The sequence below is a fragment of the Heptranchias perlo genome, unplaced genomic scaffold, assembly GCF_035084215.1.
Source record: "Heptranchias perlo isolate sHepPer1 unplaced genomic scaffold, sHepPer1.hap1 HAP1_SCAFFOLD_266, whole genome shotgun sequence".
NCBI classification, from domain to species: Eukaryota; Metazoa; Chordata; class Chondrichthyes; order Hexanchiformes; family Hexanchidae; genus Heptranchias; species Heptranchias perlo.
Window position 1 is genome coordinate 168,738 of NW_027139278.1, and position 19,944 is coordinate 188,681.

At 45.7% G+C, this 19,944-nt stretch overlaps 3 non-coding genes across 3 annotated transcripts; 1 reads left to right on the plus strand and 2 right to left on the minus strand.

Annotated features, from left to right (window-relative positions):
* Positions 1-4,462: 4,462 nt before the first annotated feature.
* On the minus strand, positions 4,463-4,534 carry trnaa-ugc (transfer RNA alanine (anticodon UGC)). The gene has a single exon. It is a non-coding gene; the product is annotated as a tRNA-Ala (tRNA).
* Positions 4,535-18,037: 13,503 nt separating this feature from the next.
* trnaw-cca (transfer RNA tryptophan (anticodon CCA)) lies at positions 18,038-18,109 on the plus strand. Its single transcript has one exon. It is a non-coding gene; the product is annotated as a tRNA-Trp (tRNA).
* A 1,580-nt stretch (positions 18,110-19,689) lies between these two features.
* On the minus strand, positions 19,690-19,781 carry trnar-ucu (transfer RNA arginine (anticodon UCU)). The gene is given in 2 exon segments: positions 19,690-19,725; positions 19,745-19,781. It is a non-coding gene; the product is annotated as a tRNA-Arg (tRNA).
* Between the last annotated feature and the right edge of the window lie 163 nt (positions 19,782-19,944).

Below are 19,944 nucleotides of genomic sequence, written 5' to 3' on the forward strand. Positions count from 1 at the left end.
TGTGGGACTCATTCTGTATATACAGTCCCCAGTACTGTATGTGGGAGTTGAATTCATCCTAAATATGCAGTTACTCATACTGCATGTTAGTGTGGGATTCATACTGTACCTATCAGTCCCTGGTACTTGATGAGAGTGTGGGATTAACTCTGTGTCTGTCAGTCTCTAGTACTGTATGTGAGTTTGGGATTCCTTCTGTATCTGTGAGTGTTGGATTCATTCTGTGTTTGTGTGTCTCTGGTACTGTATCTGAATGTGAGTTTCATTCTGTATCTGTACATAATTATTCTCTCAGATTACATTATTGCGTTCAATACTTCAGCTTTAATATCTTAATGTTTGAAGAGTTTTACTCCTTATTTAATTTGTAAATATGGACGAACTTTAGGATTTAATGTTGGAGGTTTTAATCAGATAATTTGTGTGCTTTTTGGACCACTATTAAATCTGCATCTCTGTGAGTACGATTGTGGATGATAATGAATCTTTCAAACTGATAAGGTGACATTTTTGAATTGGTTTGTAATGTGTAGATCAGTCTGTAGAAATGGAATTGATACTGTATCTTTCAGTCTAATATTGTATGAGATTTTTGGACTGGTATATAATGTGTATCTCAGTCTGCACTAATAGAATTGATACTGTATCTTTAAATTTCATTCAACGAGTGCATTCTGAACAGGTATCTAATTTGTTTCTCAGGTTTACTATCTTTCAGTATTTCTCAATCGATACTGTACGTGACGTTTGGATTTGTTTGCAATTTGTAGCAAATGGTTCACTTTTCGAATGGATATTTCATGTATTAAAGTCATGTGTGAGAGAGTTCTGGGCTAGTATTCAATTGGAATCTCAGGTACATTATTGGGATTCATTCTGTCCCTTTCAATCGGGTACCATGTGTGATTTCTCTCTGGTATTTAATTCGTAGCTGTGTTGCCCTATTGTGAGATTGACACAGTGCCTTTCAATCTGAGAGTGTGATTTTGGACTGGGATTTTTGTATCGACCTGTCAGCGGGACTGAGTTCGGGGCAAATGGAACAGTGTCTGCCTCACCCGCTCTGTTTGAATGTTGGATTGAAAGTGTGTCTCTGGAACTTGGGATCAGTGTGGGACTGACGACTTCTACTGTCTGAGACTGTGGAACTGATGACCTGTCTGTGTCTCTGTGCTCGGTGGGTGATAATGTACCTCCTGTGTGTGAGAAGGAGCTGGCTGCACTCCTCCTTGTGCCTCGGGTGGAGGAAACATCACATTCATTCTGGATCATTCAAGGATTCGCCTGTAGGAAGAAAAATGATCTCTTGTAACCCAAGAAACGGTGAGGTTGAAAATAGAATAGAGATCAGTTTAATATCTCTGCTAATGATCATTTTGAATATCCACAAATGAAAACCAGTGATACAAACAGTGTCAGTGTCTGACTCCACTGCAGCACTCAGCTTCTGCACACCAGGTGTGTTGGGCTGTTTTACAACAATTTATTGACATCCAGACACAACCCAACCCCTGCACTGATCCATGAATGGGACTACCCGATGGGGCAGGGACCTTTGTCCAGGTCAGGTTTCTCATCCCCTCTCCCATGGGACTAACCGTTCAACCGAAAATAAACAGCCGCTGTTTAAATTGTGTCCTTCACACTTCTCACCTGCTGCCTGCAATAGATGCTCTTTGTATAACTCCCCACATCCTTACTGTCCGGCTCTGTTCCCACTCTTCACTGTCCAATAACAATAAACAGGGTGAGACTGGAACTAAACCAGGACCATTCACTCCTGGTTTGGGGAGTGAAAGCAGCAATGGTTTTAATAGCAGGTTCTTCCCATTCTCTCTCCCTTCCCCTGGACACACCCTGTCCACACCCAGCCCGAGAATGACCTCTCCCTTCCCCCCCTCTCACTCCATGTTCCGGGACCAGTTCCTGATCCACTCCGCCTCTTACAAACAGCCCCCGGACTCCCCCTGCCCTTCCCCCGGACTCAATGCCGATCTCTGAGCCCATCTGCGGACACGGTCCCGGAGCGATGAGCTGCTGTAACGAGGCTGCTCTTTGCTCCCTTCCCCCGGGGGCCGTGATCTCTCCATTCCCGCCTGTCTGAGCAAAGGAAGTGGGTCTGGGGGAAAGGTCAGAGGGAATGGGCTCCACAGGCAGTGCAGGAACAGGCACCAGAATGGGAAACAGATGGGATTCCACCAGTGCCTAACGCTGGAATCCAGACTGACTTTACAATCTCCAACTATTAAACTCGAGGTTTCCATCCCTGCTGTTTCTCTCGGGCTCTTTTGATGGGAAAGAGTCTTTCAGAGATAAAGTGAGCGGCTGTGGAATGAGCCAATGGGTTCTGTTCATTCTTGGCTCCCTTACTGATAAAGTAACGTTTGACTCCGAAACTGGAGGGAGGATTCCTCAAACCAATCCTGGAGAAACGGGGGAGGAAAGTGGGAGTCGGTGTATTTGCTGGGACCGTGTAGGATTAATATCAGGCAGCAACAGTCCCAGTTTATTTCAATCGGAGTGAAACTCTCGGTCACTGAGAGTAATACAGAGCGGCCCTGAGCTGCAAGATTGCAGAGGGGACAACAGGCAAGAGAGGGTTAAATGTGTGACACTGTCCCTGAGAGTGGGATTAATAATGTGTCTGTCTCTGAAATAATATCAGTGAGAGATGAGACTGCATCTTCTGTCACTCCACCTTGGAATAGCAATTGGAATGAAATATTTTCCAATTTGTTACTGGGTGAAAACGGGACATTACAGGTCAGTTTCTCTCTCTTTTGTACAGATTATGAAGGTGGGATACTGTTCCTGAGAGTGATACAGAGACACTGATAGGAAGTGTAATTCTGATACTGTGCCTGTCTGTTTTTATCTCTCTCTAGCGCTGTACATGAAGGTGGAATATTGTTACTGAGTGTGAAACGGACATACTGATGGGAAGTGTAATTCTGATACTGTGTTTGTTTGTCTGTGTCTCTCTCTGTCTGTCTTTCTCTCTCCCTAGTGCTGTACAAGGAGGCGGGATACTGTTACTGAGCATAATATAGACACACTGATAGAAAGGGAAAGACTGATTCTGTGTCTGTGAACAAACCTCCGGTGCTATTGGTGAGACGGTCACTGTCCCTTTTACTGTATATCAGCCGGTCTGACGGGGCATTCATCATTCGCCAGTCCTGTAAGGAAAGGTGGAGAGAAACCGTCTGTAACTGTCTGACACTGGACTGTCTGTGAGTGTTGAATTTATTCAGTAAGTAGTCGTGTCTGGGTGTTGAGAACGGGATGGAGAGGACACCAGTTACTATTATCTGACAGTCAGTCAGTTTAGCAGGAGAGAGAAACACAGAGAGACTGGAGGAGCCCAGAGCGGATAATTTTTATTTTCATCTTAACCAAACGGACAATACAATAATGTAAAAGGAGGAGGACAAGGTGAGGCACAGACAGCATTGAGTCTCATTTCACTATAGACGGACACAGGTCTTGTCCCAGGTGAGGGTTTTGTGTTTCAAGATCACTTCACGAAAAACACCTTGACGATCTGGGGTTACAGACGGACATGACGGGCAGGAAAAGACCAGCTCGTTCATCAATCCTGCCCCACATGCCTGGAGCATCGTGACTGGACACTTCCTACACACACCACCAGCCCCACCCACCGGGAACATGGAATCTCCTGGGAGCGGTTACAAACCAGAAAAAAATCCAGGGCCAATCAGGAGGGGAAATTCTGGGAAATTCCTCCCCGACTCCCTCAGGCTATCGAATCGAGTCCAGTGGATCACACTGACCATGCGTAGGTTAACTGTAAAACCACTCACCTTCCATATGATGCGATCTCTGCCCCAGTCAAGAACCGGTCCAGATCCCTCGAGAAGGCAGGGAGAGAGTCAGCACTTACCGCACCAGAGAGAGTCAGAGTCAGCGCCCACCGCACCAGAGAGAGTCAGAGTCAGCACCCACCGCTCCAGAGAGAGTCAGAGTCAGCACCCACCGCACCAGAGAGAGTCAGCACCCCCCGCACCAGAGAGGGTCAGCACCCCCCGCACCAGAGAGGGTCAGCACCCACCGCACCAGAGAGGGTCAGCACCCACCGCACCAGACAGAGTCAGCACCCACCGCACCAGCCGGGAATACATTCCAGATGCTCACTCCTCTCTGGGAAAAGAAGAAGCTCCCAACATCCAGACTATTCTTCCCTCTTTGTGGTCGGAACGCCGGTCCGCTGCTTCCCCCCAATCTGTGAAACTGGAAATAATCTATCACTGGGCAAGCTGTTCAACCATGAGATGGGAGCCATTCAAACACCGTGGGCGCTCTCCCATTGAATTATATTCTGTGCGGAGCGTTCGGTTTTTCGCGAGGTGAAGAAACTCTTGTCTCTCCTTGTGTGCAAATGTGAGGCGAATCTCAGATGATATTCTCACAGTTGAATCTAAAATTTGAAATGTAACTTGTTTGGAGATGCCGGGGATTGAACCCGGGACCTCATACATGCAAAGCATGCGCTCTTCCACTGAGCTACATCCCCACGGGGCAAAAGGTACCTGAGAAATAAACAAGCAGACACTTTAGAAGTGAAGCCGTGAGCTTTCTGCTCCGTCTCTCCAGGACATCGAGATGCCCAGCGGTCCCGCGTGTTCACAATGTTCAACCTCTGCTTCAGTTCACAGGGTTTCTGCTCCTCTTTACTTTGAACTTTCCAAAAAAAATCTGCGGAAATAAAAAAACCCAATCGCTAATGGTCAGTGACAAGGCTGAAATCCAACCTCTGAATCATAAAGTGAGATGGAAGAATGACAGAGCGTCAAACAGGAACAAGAGCTGGGACTGCTCGCTCGATATTGCACCGTCACACATTCCCCTCAGTCGGCGGCTGCTTTGAGTTGAGCTGTTGAGGGGACCGTGAGATGAAGTCCCGCTCCGGGACAATTTAATGCTTGTGGAGCCTCAGAAGTTGGAACTCGCTGAGCTCAAAAAGCGTCATTCAACTTTCCGTGGGTAATTCTGGTGAAAAATTATTTAGGAAGATGCTAAGAGTTGAACCCAGGACCTCAACACATGCAAAACATGCGCTCTATCACTGAACTAAATCCCCAGATCACAAAACCCTCTAACCAAGGAAAGAAGAACTGATTGTCCTCATTTTATGAGGCCACCCGTGGTGGGTGTGCACTCCACTCTGCATTTTACTGGAGAAATAATCAATTGATATTATGTAACTATCCCCCACTCACTGCATTTTACTGGAGAAATAATCAATTTATATTATGTAACTATCCCCCACTCACTGCATTTTACTGGAGAAATAATCAATTTATATTATGTAACTATGCCCCACTCACTGCATTTTACTGGAGAAATAATCAATTTATATTATGTAACTATCCCCCACTCACTGCATTTTATGCCTGAGAGACACCTTGATTTAATGAACCTTCAGTCCCTTTATCTACATGTCTTTTAGACATTATGCTATCACAGCACATTCCTCCCTTAGGTCTGTTCATTCCCACTTTACTGTTGTCAGCATCCTTTTAGTTTTAACTGCAAACTTGACTATAATAACCATCATGCATCCTTCTCGGCCCACCAGCACTTTCTTATTGAACACACGTTACATGGTTCATTCTATATTCATACACAGTGCAGTTTACATTTATAGATACATAGATTCACAGTACATTTTGTTCTACTTCTACTATTGATTATAATTATACTAAATTCTATCTGTTAATGGGTTAATCCTGACACGTTGTTCTTCCTGACTCGAAACACCGTAGTTCAATCCTGGATGTGATTAACTGCAGAATCCAACCCCTGCAGTCACTTGTGAACTCGCTGGTGTCTCAGCACATGTGATGACTGAGTGAATCCCTTCCCACACACGGAGCAGGTGAACAGTCTCTCCACAATGTGCGTGAGTTGATGTGTCAGCAGTTCATTTCTGCTTTTAAAGCTCTTCTCAAAGTTACTGCATTAAAAGATCACTCAATAGTGTGAACAAGTTGATGTCTCAGAAGGTCAGATGAATTTGTGAATCCCTTCCCACACATGGAGCAGGTGAACAGTCTCTCCCCAGTGTCAGTGTGTTGGTGGTTCAGATCATTTGTTTTAAAGCCCTTCTCACAGTCAGAACATTTCAGAGGTCTCTTATCAGAGTGAACTCGCTGGTGTCTCAGCAGGTGTGATGACCGAGTAAATCTCTTCTTACACAGGGAGCAGGTGAACGGCCTCTCCCTAACGTGAGTGTGTCGATGTCTTCACAATTTGTATCTGCATTTAGAGCTCTTCGTGCAGTCAGAACATTCAAAAGGTCTCTCCCCAGTCTGAACAAGTTGATGTTTCAGCAGGGAGGATGAATGAGTGAATCTCTTCTTACACACGGAGCAGGTGAACGGCCTCTCCCCAGTGTGAACTCGCTGGTGTGACAAAAGTTGTGATGACAGTGTGAATCTCTTCCCGCACACGGAGCAGGTGAACGGCCTCTCCCCGGTGTCACTGCGTTGATATCTCAGCAGTTCGTTTCTGCTTTTAAAGTTCTTCCCACAGTCAGAGCATTTAAAAGGTCTCTCATCAGAGTGAACTCGCTGGTGTGTCAGCAGGGTGGATGACCGAGTGAATCTCTTCCCACACACGTAGCAGGAGAACGGCCTCTCCCCAGTGTGAACTCGCTGGTGTTTCAGCAGGTCGGATGATCGAGTGAATCCCTTCCCACACACGGAGCAGGTGAACGGCCTCTCCCCAGTGTGATTGCGTCTATGAGTTTCCAGCTCTGAAGGGTAATTGAATCCCTTCCCACAGTCCCCACATTTCCACGGTTTCTCCATGGTCCGGGTGTCCTTGTGTCTCTCCAGGTTGGACGATCAGTTGAAGCCTCGTCCACACACAGAACACGTGTACGGTTTCTCCCCGCTGTGAACGGTGTGATGTTTTTTCAGGCTGTGTAACTGGTTAAAGCTCTTTCCACAGTCAGTGCACTGGAACACTCTCACTTGAGTGTGTGTGTCTCGGTGCTTTTCCACTCACACTGATGTTTGAAATCTTCTCCCACAGATAGAACAGACAAACATTTCTCCTTCCACATTCAAAGGCCGATGATATTCAGGTTCTGATGAATCGAGTGACTCTGTCAGATCTTGGCGTGCTGTTTGGTTTGAGTTTCCCTCTGCAAATCCTCCCCTTCTAATACCCTGCAAAAGGAGTTTATAAAAGTCATCACTGTAAGTACAGGATAGAAATTCAGAACAGACACTTCTCGTGTCTACAAAACATTCTTTCCTCTATTGTGCCTCAAAGCTGTAAATCCCCGTCCCACACACTCTCCCTCCTCCCTCTGCTGCAATCCAAACCCATCGCATCATCTTTCAGTGGCCCTCAACCATGAGTGAAAGGTTGAGAGAGTGAATGTGAGAGAGTGAAAGGGTGAGAGAGTGAAAGTGTGAGAGAGTGAATGTGAGAGAGTGAATGTGAGAGAGTGAGTGTGAGAGTGTGTGAGAGAGTGAGTGTGAGAGAGTGAGTGTGAGAGAGAGTGAGTGTGAGAGTGAATGTGAGTGAGTGTGAGAGAGAGTGAGTGAGAGAGAGTGTGAGAGAGTGAATGTGAGTGTGAGAGAGTGAATGTGAGTGAGTGTGAGAGAGTGAATGTGAGTGAGTGTGAGAGAGAGTGAGTGTGAGAGAGTGAGTGTGAGAGAGTGAATGTGAGTGTGAGAGAGTGAATGCGAGACATTGAATGTGAGAGAGTGAATGTGAGAGTGAATGTGAGTGTGAGAGAGTGAGTGTGAGAGAGTGAATGTGAGTGAGAGTGAATGTGAGAGTGTGAATGTGAGAGAGAGTGAGTGTGAGGGAGTGAGTGTGAGAGAGTGAGCGTGAGAGTGTATGTGAGAATGTGAGAGTGAGTGTGAGAGAGTGAGTGTGAAAGAGTGAATGTGAGAGAGTGAGTGTGAGCACAGCAGTGGGCTCGGTGTGGAGAATGAAGTGGGGCAGGTGGAGCATGTTTCAGTGGGGCAGCAGTGATCATAATCTCATTCGGTTTGGAACAGTTATGGAAAAGGACAGGGGACAGTCAAATGTGAAAATTCTTAACTGGAGGAGGGCAAATTCCAGTGAGTTAAAAAGGGATCTTGTCCGTGTGGATTGGAATCAAAAATTGGCAGGCAGAAGAGTAATTGAACAGTGGGAGGCCTTCAAGGAGGAGTTGGTTTGGGTACAGAGTAGACAGATTCCCACGAGGAGGAAAGGAACAGCATCCAAAGCTCGAGCTCGGATGAATAAAGATATAGAGATCACCATTGCTCCTTCATTTACAGACGATCACTGACCGATCACCATTTCTGCTTCATTTGTAGACGCTCCCTGACAAATCACATATCTCCTTCATTTACAGATGCTCCCTGACCAATCACATATCTCCTTCATTTACAGACGCTCCCTGACTGATCACCAGTTCTTCAATTACAGACGCTCCCTGACCGATCACCAGTTCTTCAATTACAGATGCTCCCTGACCAATCACCACTTCTCCTTCATTGGCAGAAGCTCCCTGACCGATCACCATTTCTTCTTCAATTGCAGACGCTCCCTGATCGATCACCATTTTCCTTCATTTCCAGACGCTCCCTGACCGATTACCATTTCTCCTTCATTTACAGACACCCCCTGACCGATCTCAATTTCTCCTTCAATTACAGACGCTCCCTGACTGATCACCATTTCTCCTTCATTTACAGACGCTCCCTGACCGATCCCCATTTCCCCTTCATTTACAGACGCTCCCTGACCGATCCCCATTTCCCCTTCATTTCCCGGCGGGTAGTGAGGGGGGGATAATGTTCACTGTTTTATATTCGGGTCTGGGGCCGCACTCGGGGTTTGTAAAGCCTGAGCCTGGGCCTGAGCCCGGACCCGGGCCCCGGGGTTTATTGAGCCTCTTGCTCCGATCCTCTGACCTGCACCGAACGCGCTCCTCCCGCAGCCTCGACTGGCCGCGCATGCTCAGGACACACTGACCGATAATGAGTCACTACAGCGCCTGCGCGCTGGGCTCCACTGACTCAGATAGGGCACAATCTGAACCGCGCTGCATGCTGGGTGGTACAGCCGCCATTGATGATCTTTATATCAGGCCGAAAAACAAAGACATTGGAAGCAGGGAGAGCGCGTTTGGACCAAGGATAATAAAATAAACTGAAACCCCAGCGCTTCGAGCCATTTAAACCGGCACAAACACACAGCATAGAAGCCCTCCCCCCTCCACCCCGAATTTGGTGAACTCCAGAAAAAAACATTTCAGTGACTTTTATTAATTTCGTTTTATTAACTGAAGGGTTCAATTTATGTTTATTTTCCAAATGCACCTCGGGACCGCCAGTCTCACCATTCATCCCGCCTGGCGATTAAGGAGAGATCCGGACCAATAGGAGGAGCGGAAATTTGTAGGCATTTCATATAACTCGTGGGGTGTTGCAGGGATCAGTACTGTAGCTCAATTATTTACAATGTATATCAATGACTTGGATGGAGGAACAGAGTGTCTTGTGGCCAGATTTGCTGATGATGCAAAGATAGGTGGAAAAGCAAGTTGCAATGAGGACACAACGTGTCTGCGAAGGGATGTTGCCTGGTTAAGCGAATGGGCAAAAATTGGCAGATGGAATATAATGTGGGAAAATGTGAAGTCATCCACTTTGGGAGGAAAAAAATATTTTGCTTTTTTATTTGAATGGAGAAATACTACAAAGTGCTGCAGTACAGAGGGATCTGGGTTTCCTCGTGCAAGAAAGACACAATTCAACATACAGGTGCAGCAGGTAATCCGGAAGGCAAACGGAATATTGGCTTTTATGTCTCGGGGGATGGAGTATAAAAGCAGTGAAGTCATGCTACAAATGTACAGGGTGCTGGTGAGACCACAACTGGAGTACTGCGTACAGTTCTAAGGAAGGACATACTTGCATTTGAGGCAGTTCAGAGAAGGTTCACGAGGTTGATTCCGGGTATGGAAGGGTTGTCTTATGATGAAAGATTGAACAGGCTGCGTCTATACTCAATGGAGTTTAGATGAATGAGAGGAGATCCAATTGAAACAGACAAGATTCTGAGGAGACTCGATAGCGTAGATGCTGAGAGGATGTTACCCCTCATGGGGGAATCTAAAACTAGGGGGCATAGTCTCAGAATAAGGGGTCACCCGTTTAAGACGGAAATGAGGAGGAATTTCTTCTCCAAGAGCATCGTGAGTCTTTGGAATTCTTTACCCCAAAAAGCTGTGGAGGCTGAGTCATTGAATACATTCAAGTCTGAGTTAGACAAATTTTTGATCAGCAAGGGAGTCAAAGGATATGGGGAAAGGGCGGGAAAGTGGAGTTGAGGTAAAAATCAAATCAGCCATGATCTCATTTAATGGCGGAGCAGGCTCGAGGGGCCGAATAGCCTACTCCTGCTCCTATCTCTTATGGTCTTATGGTAAATTGACTGGACGGCTGTGCGGACAGTTGGTCCTCCAACCAATCGGAGTGTGTGAGGGGCGGGAGTTGCGCCACTGGATGGGCAGTTCTAAGTCCAGATATCCGTCATTGTCTGAAGCATCATTTTAAAAAATTAATTTATCTTAAGCTCCAGGAGAAAACTCGACAATTCTGTTGTGGCTTGAAACAGGTGAAACCAGATGAGGTGGAGCAAACATTTCAACACTTGTTAGAAAAACACATTAATTAAGAACAGCCAACATGGATTAATTGAGATATCACAAGTCCACTGATGAAGGGAATGTAGTGGATGTTGTGTTGATGGATTGTGAAAAGGTGTTTGATAAGATGACGGACAGGAGGCTTATTGATAAAATTAATACCCACGGTATTAAAATGAATGGGGCAGTGTGGATAGGAAGTTGTGTAAAGGGCAGAAAACAGAGAGTAGTGGTTAATGGATGTTCTTCAGACTGGAGGGATGTAAACAGTGGTGTCCCCCAGGGTCAGTGTTGGGACCATTGCTCTTCTCAATATAGAGAATGATCTGAGCTTGGGTATGTGGGACACAAGGTGAAAATCTATAGGTGACACCAACATTGGCAGCGTGGGGAACTGGGAAGAGGAGTCAGTGACTTCATTGTGACGTCCACAGGTTCGTAAACAGGCAGGTGAAATTTAATGCAGAGAAATGTGACGTGATACATTTTGAGAGGAAGTAAAATGAGATGAAATGTAAACTAAATGGTCAAAGTTTAAAAGTAGAGGAGCAGAGAGACTTAGGGATGGAAGGTTCTAAATAATGCATTGTCTTATTAATTAACAAGTCTGAGAGTCAGCAACTTTAATATCTCATTAAGAAATATATGAGCAAATTCTCTTTCCTGTACTGTACCAGAGTAAACATGCCAGTCCCCCGTGTACACGAGATGATCCCGCTGGATGGAACCTCAGGCACCCTGAGCTTGATCTCAGGTGTCTCCAGTCCTGACTGTCCCTTACATCAGTATCCCGTCACTTTCGGATAAAAGAGGCTTACAATGTTGCCAAAAAGAATAGTAAGCCTGAGGATTAGGAGAGTTTGAGAAATCAGCAAAGGATGACCAAGAAATTGATAACATGGGAGAAAATAGAATGATGGTAAAACAGAAAGAAATATAAGAATGGATTGTAAGAGTTTCTACAAGTATGTGTGAAGGAAGGGATTAGCGAAAGTAAACATGGGTCCCTTGGAGACAGAGACAGGAGAATTTATAATGGAGAATAAGGAAATGAAAGAGACGTTAAACAAGTATTTTGTATCTGTCTTCACAGTAGAAGACACAAAAATCATACCAGAAGTATTGGGGAACCAAGGTTCTAATGAGTGAGGAACCTAAAGCAATTAAGATTAGTAAAGAAACAGTACTGGAGAAATTAATGGGACTAAAAGCTGACAAATTCTTTGGCCCTGATGGCCGACATCCTAATGTTTTAAAAGAGGTGGCTGCAGAGACAGTGGATGCATTGGTTTTATCTTCCAGAGTTCCCATGATTCTAGAAAGGTCCCCATGGATTGGAAGGTACCAAATGTAACCCCTTTATTCAAGAAAGAGGGAGAGAGAAAACAGGGAACTACAGGCCATTTAGCCTGACAATAGTAGCAGGGAAAATGCTAGAATCCATTACTCGGGACGTGGTAACAGGGCACTTAGTAAATCATAATATGGTCAGGCACATGCAACTCGCTTTTATGAAAGGGAAATCGTGTTTGACAACTCTATTAGAGGTTTTGAGGGTGTTGATAGCAGGGTAGATAAGGGAGAACCAGTGGATATAGAATATTTGGATTTTCAAAAGGCATTCGATAAGGTGCCACACAAAAGTTTGTTGAACAAGATTAGGGTTCATGGGATTGTGGGTAATTTATTAGCATGGATTGGGGATTGGTTGACGTAGAGAAAACAGGAATCATAGAATCATAGAATCATAGAAGTTACAACATGGAAACAGGCCCTTCGGCCCAACATGTCCATGTCGCCCAGTTTATACCACTAAGCTAGTCCCAATTGCCTGCACTTGGCCCATATCCCTCGATACCCATCTTACCCATGTAACTGTCCAAATGCTTTTTAAAAGACAAAATTGTACCCGCCTCTACTACTGCCTCTGGCAGCTCGTTCCAGACACTCACCACCCTTTGAGTGAAAAAATTGCCCCTCTGGACCCTTTTGTATCTCTCCCCTCTCACCTTAAATCTGTGCCCCCTCGTTATAGACTCCCCTACCTTTGGGAAAAGATTTTGACGATCGACCTTATCTATGCCCCTCATTATTTTATAGACTTCTATAAGATCACCCCTTAACCTCCTACTCTCCAGGGAAAAAAGTCCCAGTCTGTCTAACCTCTCCCTGTAAGTCAAACCATCAAGTCCCAGTAGCATCCTAGTAAATTTTTTCTGCACTCTTTCTAGTTTAATAATATCCTTTCTATAATAGGGTGACCAGAACTGTACACAGTACTCCAAGTGTGGCCTCACCAATGCCCTGTACAACTTCAACAAGACATCCCAACTCCTGCATTCAATGTTCTGACCAATGAAACCAAGCATGCTGAATGCCTTCTTCACCACCCTATCCACCTGTGACTCCACTTTCAAGGAGCTATGAATCTGTACTCCCAGATCTCTTTGTTCTATAACTCTCCCCAACGCCCTACCATTAACGGAGTAGGTCCTGGCCCGATTCGATCTACCAAAATGCATCACCTCACATTTATCTAAATTAAACTCCATCTGCCATTCATCGGCCCACTGGCCCAATTGATCAAGATCCCGTTGCAATCCTAGATAACCTTCTTCACTGTCCACAATGCCACCAATCTTGGTGTCATCTGCAAACTTACTAACCATGCCTCCTAAATTCTCATTCAAATCATTAATATAAATAACAAATAACAGCGGACCCAGCACCGATCCCTGAGGCACACCGCTGGACACAGGCATCCAGTTTGAAAAACAACCCTCTACAACCACCCTCTGTCTTCTGTCGTCAAGCCAATTTTGTATCCAATTGGCTACCTCACCTTAGATCCCATGAGATTTAACCTTATGTAACAACCTACCATGCGGTACCTTGTCAAATGCTTTGCTGAAGTCCATGTAGACCACGTCTACTGCACAGCCCTCATCTATCTTCTTGGTTACCCCTTCAAAAAACTCAATCAAATTCGTGAGACATGGAAGTCGGAATAAAGAGGTCATTTTGGGGTTGGCAGGTTGTAACTAGTGGGGTGCGTGAAGATCAGTGCTTGGGTCTCAGATATTTACAATCTATATTAATGACTTAGATGAGGGGACCGAGTGTAATGTATCCAAGTTTGCTGATGAGACAAAACTAGGTGGGAAAGTAAGCTGTGAGGAGGACGCAAAGAGGATGCAAAGTGATACAGACAGGTTAAGTGAGTGGGCGAGAATTTGGCAAATCAAGTATAAAGTGTGGAAATGTGAGGTTATTCACTTTGGTAGGAAGAATAGAAAACAGAATATCTTTTAAACGGTGAGAGAGTACAAAGTGTTGGTATTCAGAGGGATTTGTGTGTCCTTGTACACGGATCACAGAAAGTTAACATGCAGGTGCAGCAAGCAATTAGGAAAGCAAATGGTGTGTTGGCCTTTATTGCAAGGTGGTTGGAGAACAAGGATAAGGAAGTCTTGCTGTAATTATATAGGGCTTTGGTGAGACCGCATCTGGAGTACTGTGTACAGTTTTGATCTCCTTACCTGCGGAACGATACACTTGCCTGAGAGTGGGTGCAACAAAAGTTCACTAGATTGATTCCTGGGATAAGAGGGTTGTCCTGTGAGGAGAGATTGAGTAGAATGGGCCTATATTCTCTGCAGTTTACAATAATGAGGTGGTCTCATTGAAACATGTAAAATTCTTCGAGGGCTTGACAGGGTAAATGCTGGGATACTGTTTCCCCTCGCTGGAGAGTCCAGAACTAATGGTTATAATCCCAAGATAAGGGGCCGGCCATTTGGTACAGAGAAGAGGAATAATTTCTTCACTGAGAGGGTTGTGAACCATTGGAATTCTCCACCCCAGAGGGCTGTGGATGCTGAGCCATTGAATAGATTCAAAACTGAGAAAGATAGATTTTTGGACACGAAGGAACTCAATGGATATGGGGATAGGTCGGGAAAGTGGAGTTGAGGTCGAAGATCAGGGATGACGTTATCAAATGGCGGAGCAGGCTCGAGGGACTGAATGGCCAACTCTTGCTCCTTTCGCTGATGTTGGTCCACTGGAAAAGCAGAACTTGCCAGCTGTTTTAAAATTTTTAGCCTGAACAGGGACTTGAACCCTGGACCCTCAGATCACCACCTGTTTTAAAAGTCTGAGCTTTCCAGGCTCACTGCTAAATTGATTTCCATTATACAGATTCATGGTGGGACTCTGAATTATCCCTGTCGATGTCGAATTCGGGGGAGTATCTCTTTTATGCAATTTTCAGCAACGTGTTGAGGAGAATCCTTGTTTCTGTTGAACATGATGTAAGAAACATGGACAGTGAACTCTTGAGTTTACAATTCTTCTTGTTTGTACAAAATGTCTTGTCATTCGTTCGCAGCAATTAAAATAACACTTTTCTCAATGGCTCAAAAGTTAAACTTGTTCCACACGGGAGCTGGGAAAGGCCTCTCGACATTTCAGCCGATCAACAATTGAAAGCTGAATAATTTCACCCGTTACACCGTGACACCAGGCAGCAGATTTGCCTCCCGAATTTTCCCTACACGACACTTCAAACCGATGAATCCCTGCTTCACGGAAAGAAGAATTGTGTGTTTGGTTCTTCAGATTTAAAGATGTCGTGCCGGCCGCTTTACCATTTCAGCTCTCGCCAATCGCCCCCTCTCCCTCCTATAAACAAATAAACTCTCACCTGCTATTGCAAGACGGGAGGCCAGAGGAGCCTCAGTGCCCACATGGGGACATGAAGAAGTCGATGTGTTATGGAACCGGTTGTACCTTGAACTCCAGTCAAAATGTTTCGAAGTTTCAACGACTTTAGATGGCGCTGAAACTCACAACCCCAGCATTTCTCGAGTGTATAATTATTGTAGAAATAACGCGCGCTGACCGATTGCTCCACTGGAGCCGCGCACGGTCTGTGTCCCCAGTGCTCCCATCAAACAGCTTCATCCTCGGTCTCTCAATTATCACTTCCTGATCTTTCCCACACAGAAGCCTCCAACCAAGAGGCGATTCGCTCAACATCCGCAGTGACCTTTAAAAGCCGTGGAATCTGAAACAAAACCCCAGACGATAAGAACTTTTAATTATATTATTATTATTAACTTAAGGACAATTATTTTCATGCTACTTTGAGGATTTGGGGAAAGTGGGAGCTGAAATTATGAAACTCTCTCTGGGCTGTCGGTGATTGGAGAGATGGGCGTTATTTCATTTGAAAACCGAGGCTCGGAACTTCCTGATGGAGAAGTGTGAGAGAAGATTGTGGTTAGTGGCAGTTGCCAGGGAGATCGAGAGGAGAGGGAGAAATGTCAAAGTCACAGCTGTGACAGCTCAAGTGCTCTGCTTATCTGTAATATTTAGACAGTAATGTAAAATACAGGAGAAACCAGTTTGGTATCGGTTATCAAAAATACTAAAAGTCCTGGGTTCAAAGGCGGATTTGTGAAGCGGGAACGGTTTTAACCGCCAGACCGAAATCATTCCACATGAATCTGAAGCGTCTTTCGGAAAACGGCAGTGCGAACTGTTCTGTTCGTGTCATGACTTGAAAGACCCTCCAATTACCGACAGTATCTTTGAACGAGTTGTGTAGACAAACCGCGATAGAAGCCGCTTTGCACTCGTCAAACGTGTCGGTGACGATATTGGGGTTGATCAGGGTCGATTTCAATTATTTGAAATCTCACCATGTGACCCGAAGATTGACGGCAGAATCGAGTTTTTCCTGTAAGTCCTGAATTGAAGGGAAAGGCGCAACAAGCAGGTCGGAGAAATGAAGAGCAGAAAATGTGGGTGAAACTTGCACGAGTGAAAATCCCTGTATGTTGGAAGACTCAGTCCCCAGTGGTGGAGAGGATTGGGATTTCAAGCTGTCTCACAGCTCACACACACACCATTGGCTCATTTAATCACCTTCAACAACTCGAATACATCAACACTTCATCTTCTATACACAAGGAAATACAAACCTTTTCTCTGCAACTTGTCCGCATAATTTAACCATTTTAGCCCCGGTATAATTCTGGTGAATCTGCGCTGCACCCCCTCCAAGGCCAATATATCCTCCCTGAGGTGTGGTGCGTCGAACTCATTTAGTACCTCTGCCATGCCCACTGCCTCCATGAGTAGATCTCCTTTATGGTCCCTATTCGTCCCCGCCCCCCCTCTTACTACCCGTTTCCTGTTAACATGTCTGTAGAAGACTTTTTGATTCACTTTTATGTTTCCCGCTTCATCTTACTCTCTATCTCTCTTATTATCCAGGGAGCTCTGACTTTATTTGCCCTACCTTTCTACCTCGTTGGAATGTACCTTCTCTATACCCGAATCATCTTTTTAAAAGCCGCCCACTGTCCAATTATAATTTTGCCTGACAATCTTTGATTCCAATTTACCGGGGCCAGATCTGTTCTCATCCCACTGAAATTGACCTTCCTCCAATTGAGTACATTTACTTTAGAGTGGACAGTGTCCATTTCCATAGCTATTCTAATCCTTATGATACTGATCGCTGCTCCCTAAATGCTCCCCCACTGACACTTGCTCCACTTGGCCCGCCTCATTCCCTTGAACCAAGTCCAGCAATGCCTCCTTCCTCAGTGGGCCAGAAACGTACTGGTCGAGAAAGTTATCCTGAACACATTTCAAAAATTCTTCCCCTTCTTTGCGCCTTATATTATTGTTATCTCAGTCTATATTAGGATAGTTGAAATCCCCTGTTATCACTACTCTATGGCTTATGCACCTCTCTATAATTTCCCTGAAAATTTGCTCCTCTATATCCGTCCCACTGGCTGGTGGCCAAAAGAATACACCAAGTAATGTAATCGCACCTCGATTGTTCCTTAACTCGAACTCAGTACCCAGGAGAAATTCCCTCCTTCCTGGGAACTTTTTGTTAAGCAGAAGTTAGCAGCAAAAAGTGTTCGTGGTGGGACTGAGAAATGCTGAAACATCCGGCACCCGGTAAAACAGAGCTCCAAGTGTCGGTTTAAATAAAGTCCTGAACTGACAAAGCGGAGGGCAGATGAGGATTGAATTAAATCCCAATTCACTGAATCTAAACAAGGTTTCAATAAATGAATCTGTCAGGAGTGGGATTCCTGAGCTTGTGTGTGAGCTGAAACTGGATCGGTCCCGTTCTGTAAAGACTGAATGGCAGGCGGCTCCCAGACAGGGCTCAGGCCGGGACTGGCAGCTCTCCGCTGGGAACGGCTGGATTGGAGAGCGGGGCTCCTGCGGTGTTGCTGCTGCTGCTTCCGCCTCTTCGAGTCCCTGTGGCGGTCGGTACCGATCTCCCTCCTATGGATCCGGCTCCAGGTGGGCGCTGTGGACCTCGTGGCGCAACGGTAGCGCGTCTGACTCCAGATCAGAAGGATGCGTGTTCGAATCACGTCGGGGTCATTGCATTTTCACAACGTTTCAGTGTCACTCTGTTTTATCGCGGGGCAGTCTTTCAGGGATGGTCTGTTCACTGTGTGTCAAATAATATTTATCACAGAATGAACACACCACAGAAGGAGGCCATTCAACCCATCAATCCCTTACCTGCCTTTTGTAAGACCAATCCCATTGGTCCCATTCCCCGTCCCTTTCCCCGTGGCCCTGCATTTTCCCCTTCAAGTATTTATCAAATTCCTTTTTAAAAGCCACGATTGAATCTGCTTCCACCGCCCTTTCAGGCAGCGCATTCCAGATCATAACCATTCGCTGCGTAAAAAAGATTTTCCTCATGTCGCCTTTGGTTCTTTTGCAATCACCTCAAATCTGTGTCCTCTGGTTCTCGACACTTCCGCCAATGGGAACAGCTTCTCTTTATTAACTTTCTCTGAACCCTTCATGACTTTGAACACTTCTATCAAATCTCCTCTGAACCTTCTCTGCTCGAAGGAGAACAACCCCAGCACGGGGTAAATGCGGTCAATTAGCTTCAATTTATTTATTTGGGCATTAAACAAAATGTGAAAGACTGGCAAGGTGTTGTGTGAACGGAGCTCACTGATTTAAGACAATAAATCCAATCACTGCGTGGGCGCTGGGTTCAAATCTCACCACTGATAGAATTTCTGGCAATGTTCATTTTGACCTGTTCGCAGAAAACCCGATTGTCGTGCGATGGAGCAGAGGATGTGAAAGAAGCTGAAAGTGGAAGTGCAGATATTAGTTTCATCACAGTGACTGGACACGTTTCCACAGGTTCGGGCCTCTCACCTTAAGATTCTTTCCAGCAGAGTGGGACAGGTGATCAGAGTGACCGGGCTCCAGCGGCGCAATCGGTCAGTGCGCGGTCCTTATCTGACAGGACAGGGTCAGGAAATACCGAGGTTGTTAATTCGAGTCTCACCGAGATCAAACAATCCTTTTGCTTGTGAACATTTTGACCGGAGTTGAAGGTACAATTGGTTTGTTCCAAAATGCATCTACTTATCTGAATTGCCATGTGGTTCCTCCGGATAACGCTGTTGCAATAGCAGATGAGATGTTCAGTATTCCTTGTTTACAGGAGGGAGGCTGCGGTTTTGGAGACACAAACTATGATTTTGATCCATCCACAAATCGTGGGATTTGACTGGAGCTTTAAACCAGCGCCTTAGACCGCTCAGCCAGGATACTTTCCAACCTACACTTCAGGAGCTAGTTTTACAGGAATAGAATTACTACAAGCAAGAATTCTACCCCTCCAGCACCAATGCTCACACGGCAGCAGGATGCATGTGTCCAGTTAGAAACCTGTCTGAAGGAACATTCAGTCTGACAGAGCCGGAAGTCCAGCAGATTGACTTTCGGTCTGAGCAGATGATGAGTCTCCTCCTTGAGAGAGTTTCGCCAATCCAGCTCAGAGTGGATTTAGAATCATAAATCCGGGTGTGACTGGAGCCACTTGTGTAAGATGAAGTGTCGGGGGCAGTTTCACATCCGTGACGGACATTAATGATCCTGCTGCAAAATTTCACTTCCCAGCTCCCGATCCGTGAACTAAAACCCAACTCTGGTGGGACTCGAACCCACAACCTTTGAATGTCTCTGCCAACCACGAAGTAGAAGTCCAACACGCTGTCCATTGCGCTACAGAGTCAGTTATGCAACGTGAGGGCGAGCGGGATCCTGTGCTGTGGTTGAGGCGGTCAGGCCGCTCCTGTTTCCGCCTCTCACATTCCGAGAGCCGGGGCGGCAGTCTGCACCGATCGCCCTCCAATGGATCCGGCTCCAGCCGCTTGTTGTGGGCCTGGTGCAAGAAC